At 33.3% G+C, this 9,182-nt stretch overlaps 1 long non-coding RNA gene across 1 annotated transcript; it reads right to left on the bottom strand.

The window, feature by feature from the left end:
• Nucleotides 1–4,258: 4,258 nt before the first annotated feature.
• Nucleotides 4,259–8,361, bottom strand: LOC129138263 (uncharacterized). Its single transcript, XR_008541410.2, has 2 exons — nt 7,815–8,361; nt 4,259–4,556 (listed from the first exon to the last, which is right to left on the bottom strand). It is a non-coding gene; the product is annotated as an uncharacterized LOC129138263 (long non-coding RNA).
• Between the last annotated feature and the right edge of the window lie 821 nt (nt 8,362–9,182).

Genomic DNA, 9,182 nt, shown 5'->3' on the forward strand with positions numbered 1-9,182 from the left:
ATTTCCACTTCCAGGCCTATACAAATAAATAAAATCAGTGTTATACACAGAATAGGTACACACACACACACACACACACAAGCGTTCAGATATAAAGATTTCAACTGTAGCATCATTTGTAATAAACAATATTGGAAACAATGTTGGTATATATTGCTAAGAAAATGTGTTGAGATCAATTTAGTATAATTATATAATGAGATATATGATTATTTCATTTCTTTATGGAATGAGCATAATGGGAAAATCCAGTGGAAAGCTTACGTTAAAGCTAAGAAAGCTAAATCTTTAAGACCTTTCATATGTATGGGTCTTTCTCGGGGTCATATGAGTTTTGCAAAATTTGCTATGTAAGATGCTTAATTAAAAATAAGAAAAGCCACACCTGTTTTGACTCCCATTTGCCTTTAGTCATTTATCTCCCTGTCAGGTAGTGCGGGTCCAGCCTACAGCACTTTTAGTATTCAGCTAAGGGGAAGTTGAATAGAGACATATTTAATTTCAGTTCATTGAGGTTGATGTGTTTGATTTAAAGCCACTTCCATGTAAAATGAAGTTGTTTCTGGCAGTTCAGAGACTTTCTATTGCTCACTCCATAGATTCATCCAGTGTCGTAGCACAGAGGTGCAGAGGCAGAGAATGTTGTGAGACACATGTCATGCAGTACTTGGTACCAGAGGCTGCAGAGAAGGAAAGAAACAGCTGCCCTTAACCTAGCTCTCCTTTCCACTAATTCTTACCATGGTGGTGATGTGGTGAGAACCAGATGTCCTACATGTAAGGGGATCTGCTGTAGGCAAAGAACTCTGGAAAAAAGAACCTGAGCATTTTTGTGGAAGAGTGACCCAGTTGCTCTGACCCCCTTCTGAGTGTGTCTCCATAGTCACAAAATGGAAAAAAAATCTGAGTTCTTACTCTAACCATTTGGATAAAAATAAATCTCTCTAGGGGAAAGATAACACTAGAGTCTCCAGCTTTGTAACTTCTGGGATGCATCTACTGGGTCTCATCTTCTCTTGAAATGTAAATATATAACCCTAGTGAGGTAAATCCTTCAGGATGGCCCCTAACCATGTTCTTTCTGTGAATTAATTTCCAGAGCTAGTTCTTAGCGTAGAGCAGAAGTCTGAGTAAAATTTGTTGAGGAAGTTCTTACTATGCATAAATAACTTTATTTACAGCCTAACGCTATCCATTAAAATCAACAACAGAAAGACAAACTAATCCAAAATGACCCTGCAATCGGGGCTCTAAAACAATGCAGGTTGACTGTAATTGTTAAAATAAATTTGGAAAGTATTTGACCTTATCTGTTAAAATTAAGTATATGCATACCCTGTGACCAATAATTCTGCTACTATCATCCAACAGGAACACATAAACATATTCAGCAAATGTACAAAATTGTTTATTAAAGAATTATTCACAACAGCTTAAATTGGAAGTTTTGCAGTTATCCATCAAGAGTGAAATAAACACATCATAGCATATATATACATACATGGAGTATTATCAAGCAAGAAGGATAAACGGTATACCCAAGAGAGCTTTGATGACTCTCCCAAATACATTTCTGAGTAAGAGAAGCCATCCAGAAAAGAATATATATTGTTTAATTCTATTATAAAAGTTCAAAAATAGGTTAAAAAAAAGTCTATGTTATTAGCAATCAGAATAATAATTACTTGCAGATGGAGCAGATGGTAATTTAAGGGAATTTTATTGTGAAATATGTACAATCACTTTGTTAAAATTAATTAACTATATACTATTTGTGTATTTCAATAAAAATGTTTAATAAACTATCTCATTGTTGTTATTTACATTTCTTAAATAGCATTTAGGCATGGGTGAAAAGGTTTAACTTGACTGGCCTGAATTGCTCAAATACTGTACATTCCAAAGAGGGGTCCCTCTGCAGGACTAGACTTTAGTCTAGGAGTTCATCTCTGAGCCCTTGGAGTATTTTGCTTGATAAAAGTGTTCTTGTTTTCCTGAAGTCTTGGGCCGTACTCTCCCAGTTCGACCAGAAAAGATTATGTTATCAACGTGACTTATGTGAACATCTGTTTTTACTCTGGGTGTAGGAAGAAAGTTGTGCTTAAATGTCATGGAGCTGAGGTCAATCATATGGGCATTACATGACTATGTGACTGATCCCAGTAAACACCTTCGACAACTAGGCTCCAGCGAGTGTTCCTGGTTGGGAATGATTTGCACTTTACATATTGTTGCTGGGATAATTAAACATGTCCCCATGCAACTGCTCTGGGAGGGGACACCTGAGAGCTTGGACTTGGTTTCTCCTGGAGTTCACTTCATTTGTCTTTTCTCTTAGCTGAATTCTATCTGTACTGTTTTTACTGTAATATACTGTAACAATGAGTACTACAGCTTCTGATTCCCTTAGAGATTTCCAATAAATTACCAGGTCTCAAGTGGTCTTGGGAACCCCTGGCATATTACTGAACTTAAAGTTTTCAGAATATCTGTATTTGATATATTCCATGGCAAGCACTATATCCATCATACTTTTTGATTTATTGACATAACTCCAAATATTTCCACATATCTAAAATTCAGGAAAGTAACCCTATCCTTACCTCTGAGGATAAAGCTTGTTAAGTATAGGTAAACCATGATAATTTAAATTCACCTGTTTGTGACGGACATTTTTAATGACTGTTTTTAGTCAAGAAAATGTGAGGGTAGGTCTGCCAAGAGCTACTGAAAAGAGTTACATTTTCTAAAAAAAAAAAAAAAAATCCTTGTCTTTTCTCTTTGAGAATAATTTGTGATGTTTCTGAAATCATTGTCTGCCCATAAAGAGAGATTACTTAAACAAAAAGTCTGTATAAAATATGACTACAAAGAAAGATGAGAAAAAAATCACATTCTTGATTAATTTATTGATCTATTAAATTAATAGTCTTGGAAGTAGATCCCTCTTTGGACTTCCAGTTAGAGACAGGGCCTTACTCTATGGCCCAGGCTGGAGTGTAGTAGTGCCACCATAGCTCATTGTGTAGCTCACCGCAACCTCAAACTCCTGGACTCAAGCAAACCTCCTGCCTCAGCCTCCCAAGTGGCTGGAATACAGACAGGTGCCACCATGACCACACCTGGCTATTTTTTTTTCAATTGTAGAGCTAAGGTCTCCCTATGTTGCCCAGGCTGGTTTTGAACTCCTGGCCTCCAGTGAGCCTCCCACCTCAGCCTCCCAAAATGCTGGGATTCCAGGCATAAGCCACCAGACCTGGCCTATTTATAGTTTAAATTTTCTCATCGTCTAAATAAAAGATCTAAAACTAATTGTCTAAGTTGGCAGAGCAGTCAGAACACACACATTTATTGATTAAATTCATTGTCTTATATGGATGTGGTTCATGGTGCCCAAAACAATTACAATAGTAACATCAAAGGTCACTGGTTACAGATTATCATATCAAATATAATTATAGTTTAAAAGTTTGAAATATTGTGAGATTTACCTAGATATGGCACAGAGATACAAATGAACACATGCTATTAAAAAGTGGTGCCAATAAACAGGGTTGTCATAAACCTTCAATTTGTGAAAAAAACATTATCTGTGAAGGCAAGTGAAGCAAAGCACAATCAACTGAAGTATGTCTATATTCCACTGCCTTTGCAGAGTGTATACAGTTGTATTACATAACATACATAGTATATATACAAATATATATAATATATATATTTGGGTATATGTAATATATATTATATATTTGTATATATATTATACACACATATTATATACATATATAGTATACATATATATTATACATATGTATTTTATATATATATATATATATATTTGTTGTGGACTGTGTCTTGTTTCCCCAAAATTAATATATTGAAGCCTTAACTCTCAATGTGTTAGCATTTGGAGGTGGGACCTTTGGAAGTAATTAGGTTTAGATGAGCCCATAAGGATGGGGTCTTCATGATGGAATTAGTGCTCTTACAGGAAGAGACCAGAGAGCTAACGCTTTCTATTCGCTATGTACGTACATAGGAAAAAGGCAGCCCTTTGAAAGCCCAGAAGATGACCCTCCTCAGACTTGCCAGGTTCAAGAACTATAAGAAATAAATGTCTATTGTTCAGACCAGCGCCTATCTTATTTTTATATAGCAGCCTGAGCTTACTAAAACAATTATTAAGAAAAAACAGCAAAGCAAACAAACAAAAGCAACTATGTTTAAAACTCCTGGAAAAATAATTTATCTTCTGTGCAGCTGTTTTTTAAGATCTTCCTTTAATGTATTTCCCCTCATTTTTCTTGCGTCTTATTTGGAGTCTGTAGTAGCATAGTTCTTAATTTGCTTATCAAGTAATTTACATCATGTTAAACATGAATTTCAACCAGCAAAGAATATTATTAAAACTTCTGGACTAATGTTATTCACTTGCATTCTTTCCTACTACCCGGAAATGCTTTTGCTGGCAATGATTTCTCCTTTGATGTTGTGAAGTTTCGGGCCATTGTTAGAGAAACAGGTCCACTTGCCGATTAGCAGGCAGTAGGCTTTGTGACCTAAGTTCAGTAACAGAAAATCATTACTTTCTCTGGCAATTTGATACAACATGCTTCATATACTCCAAAATTCATCAATTTTCTGCTCTGTTGATGTCCTCCTTCATTATGTTAAAGAATTGCCATAGTATAGTTTATTCATAATGCTATTTTCAGTTGATTACTAGAGCTCCACTTTAGCATTTTAAAATCATATTATCGCATGTTTATTTCCAAATTAACAGGGCAATAAAAATCCTCTCTTAAAAATCAGGGATATTAGTATTCATCTCTTTTTATGTAAAAATATTAAAAAATTAGAAGTGAAATATCACAGAAGATATTTTAAATATGAAGACAAATAATGAAATAAGGAGAATTTTAAAAGCCAAATATTTTGGATCAGAGTAAGAAGTTGTGGTAAAAGATAAAGGTTATCCAACAACCTTTTGCAAATGAAGCCAAAAAAGTAGGTTTGCACAACAGTGAAAAACTAAAATTAGAACTCTTTTATATTTCATTAAAAAACATGCCCTTTTTCAAAATGTCAGATCGGTTTAATCACACCATAAAATTATTTACCCAAAGTTAAGGAAAGATAGCATGCTGTCATATAAGTAGAAAATTTACATACACAATTGATATTTAACGTTCTCTAAGCAATGTAAAGATTGCTTTTAAGCCATCTAAGAGAGTTGTGTTTATTATTAGGGATAAAAAAGTGTGTAAATTAGCACAATATATTTTATATAAAATGAATCTGTTTTCTCTTATAAGAGTATACAATTATAATTCTGAATTTTGAATTTATTCTTAAACAAATAAAAACAACTGCTATATCTGAATTCTTGTTTTATGTCACTCTATCTATTTTTTTACTATCTATATTTTTTTTACTATCTATATTTTTTTACTATCTATATTTTAGGCATTTTCACTATCTATATTTCAGGCATTTTATAGGTTAAGTATGTGCAGTTGGTGCTTACTAAATATAGCCTAGCAATGCTCCCTGTTTCTTTTTTTTAACCTTTAATTTCAGGGGTACATGTGCAGGTTTGTTATATAAATACATTTGCATCATGGGGGTTTGTTTTACAGATTAATTCATTACCCAGGCATTAAGCCTATGATTCATTAGTTATTTTTCCAGATCGTCTCCCTCCCCCGACCTTCTGCCCTCTTGTAGGCCCCAGTGTCTGTTGTTCCCTTCTTTGTGTGCATGTGTTCTCATCATTTAGCTTGCACTTACAAGTGAGAGAATGTGGCATTTGTTTTTTCGTTCCTACATTCATTTGCTAAGGATAGTGGCCTTCAATTCCATCCACATTCCTTCAAAACACATGATCTTGTTCCTTTTTATGGCTACATCTTATTCCCTGGTGTATATATTCAACATTTTATTTATCCAGTCTTTACTATTGATGGCCATTTAGGTCTATTCCATGTCTTTGTTAATGTGAATAGTGCTGCACTGAACATATGTGTGCGTGTGTCTTTATAATAGAACAATTTATATTCCTCTGGGTATATACCCAGTAATCGGATAGCTGGGTCTAATGGTAGTTCTGTTTTTAGGTCTTTGAGGAATCACCACGCTGTTTTCCACAATGGCTGAATTAATTTACATTCTCTTTAACAGTGTATAGTGTTCCTTTTTCTCTGCAACCTTACCAGCACCTGCTATTATTTGACTTTTTAATAATAGCCATTCTGACTGGTGTGCTTACTGGTTCTTAATCTCACCCACATCTTAGAATAATGTGGAACCTTTCAAACTACCGACACCTCTTTCTAAAAACTGAAGTTCTGTTTTAATTGGACTTTAGTAGAGCCAAGAAATGAGTATTACTTAAAATCTTGCCATGTGATTCTACTAGGAAGCCAGGGTTCAGAGCCATGGATTACATTTTTAATATAAATACACATTATTAGTTGAAGCAGTTTTAAGTTAGGATAGCTGTAACGTTGATTGAAAGGGGAATACTTAAAACAGAACCCTGCCTTGGGTCGTCAAGACTTAAAAAATACTTCTGTTTTTATTCTATTAAATATAATCATGCATTCATTTACTTTAGCATTTGTAATTCTAAAACACATTGCAAATTTCACAAAACTACCATTTTCTAAATGTCAACACTCTAAATACACCATTTATTTTTTAAAGTAGTATATTCACTTCAAATTCCATTGCTGTGTCAAGAGTTAGTTGAACTTAAAATATAATTAATAGTTACTCAGCAAAAATAGAAAGATGTTAGCTGACGGTGTCAAAAGAAATATTCTAACACTGATTTCATTTTTACTAAATGACTGAATTTTTCTTTATGTTTTATGCTTAAGCTTCTCTGCTTTCTTTCTATTTTTTGTGGTTTAAATAAAGAACCATGATTATCTGTATAAATGATTGCTCAAAGTAATTAATCATTTTTCTTATGAAATTACCAGGGTAAATTAAGAATCTTATAATTACAGAGTTTTCTCTTGCCTAGAGGAAACATACTGAGAAATTGTGTTAGGAAATTATTATTTCAAAACCCAATCTAAGTTCTTAGCCACTGGACTTTTAAAAAATACATATTACATATACTTTTTCTAACATGATTGAGAATATAGTTTGTTTCAGATTTGCACATTTCTTAAATGAAAACAATAAAGAATTCAAAAGGCAAAAGGTACTGTAAAAAAGTTATTTGATCACATGTAAATGAAAATTCTACCTTCTTATTGAATTTTACTAATTAGAGGGGTAATTATTCTCGCATCAGATTATTTGCACAAGATACTATTTCTGATGTATTTTATTAAAGAATTCAAAAGGCAAAGGTATTGTAAAAAAAAGTTATTTGATCACATGTAAATGAAAATTCTACCTTCTTATTGAATTTTACTAATTAGAGGGGTAATTATTCTTGCATCAGATTATTTGCACAAGATAATATTTCTTATCTATTTTATTAAAAGTCACCATTTATTATTGGTTTTCATCTCATGTTATATATGCAAATGAAACTCCTTTGAGTATGCAACGGTTATTTACTGCAGTGAATATTGTATAATCATATTTATCAAAATGTTCTTCTTCGAGATATTTTTCTAATGCTTATTAGCAAACAGTTTTTATATTTGAGAAAGTGAAATGTGGACTTTGGAATCAGATTTAGGCCATATGGTAAGCCAGTTGCCTGAAAATCTTCATAACAAATGCTAATATTGATGAATTTTGGAGATGTCATTATATATGTATACCTAAAACTACAGGAAAACAAAGAAAATTACCAATGCCAGAAACACAGGCAACACTTAAAACCAGCAAGACCAGTTGCTCTGACTTTTCTGGATGGCAAGAGAGATGGACCCAGCAATTTATAAATTTGGATTTTCTTAAGGCTCATCAGCAAAGAGGTGATGCATAGCTGGACCTAGATTGAAAGAGTAAAGAAAAATACTTATTAACCAACCCAGTATAATTAAGAAGTTTGTCTGTAAATACTAGAACAATTGGTAGAAAAAACAAATATATATTCTCCCCTGAGAATCTGTAACATCAGGATTATCCATCATGTGTTGTTTGACTTCAAACTTATAAATTGTACAGCCTTGAACCATGAACCATCAAATTAACAAATTAACATATAGATTATTTTCTGGCCATTGATACACTGGAAGCTTGGTGGAAGAGATGCAAAATCATTCCAGAGCAAAAGCTGAAATTTTTTTTCTGCAAAGGGCAAGATAATAAACATCTTAGGCATTATTGACCATTTTAAAGAGCAGCTTATAATCACCAAAAGGAATATCAACAAACTAGAAAGTGAAGATGAAGAATTATCCAGAATGCAGAATATGAACCAAAAGATAGAACATAAGATAAGCTGAAAGACATGGAGGACTGAATAAAACTATCCAAGGAATATCTAAAAGAAATTCTGAAAAGAGAATAGTAGGAATAAAAATAATGGGATTATAATAGTTTGCTTCTACTTCTGGGATGAATGTAGTAGTTGTATAAGACACATACTCTTATTAAAATGACAAGAAAAAGCTGGATAAATTATAAAAGCCACATATATTTTAAAGCATGAGGGATCTGTAGAAACAATGATGAATAGATAAACTAAGAGTACAGACATACCTGAGTGTTCGAAATGGGCCAAAGAGCATGATGCATTCATAGCGTCTACTAGTCAATTCTGGCTCAAATTAGGAAGTAGAAGGCATGTTCAATGGACGCAAAACAGTAATATATATATAAACATGTGGGTAAGTCTAAAGAAGCATTTGCTATATTGAATCAAACAAATACAATAAAGTAAAACAAATACTAGAGAACATTGTTAAGCTGAGTTAAGTTTGGCTCAAAGTGCCCATTGTACTTGCCTAATTAAGTTTGGCCCAAAGCGGCACCCATACATAGTGACTGTACTCTAACTTAATGTGTAAATAAGTTGTAAGCTAATGTAGATATATGGACTTGTAACCAAACAACTGAGCCTCAACCAATCATAGGAGCCAAACCCTTAGTCAATCCCAGGCTGAATGCTGCCAAATTATGCCCAAATAAGGCAAATATTGAACTGCACCAATCAGGGAAACTCTGAATATAATTTTCTATGTTCTGGTTATAAATACATCTCACCACTCTGG

Source organism: Pan troglodytes, chromosome 22 (assembly GCF_028858775.2).
Source record: "Pan troglodytes isolate AG18354 chromosome 22, NHGRI_mPanTro3-v2.0_pri, whole genome shotgun sequence".
NCBI classification, from domain to species: domain Eukaryota; kingdom Metazoa; phylum Chordata; class Mammalia; order Primates; family Hominidae; genus Pan; species Pan troglodytes.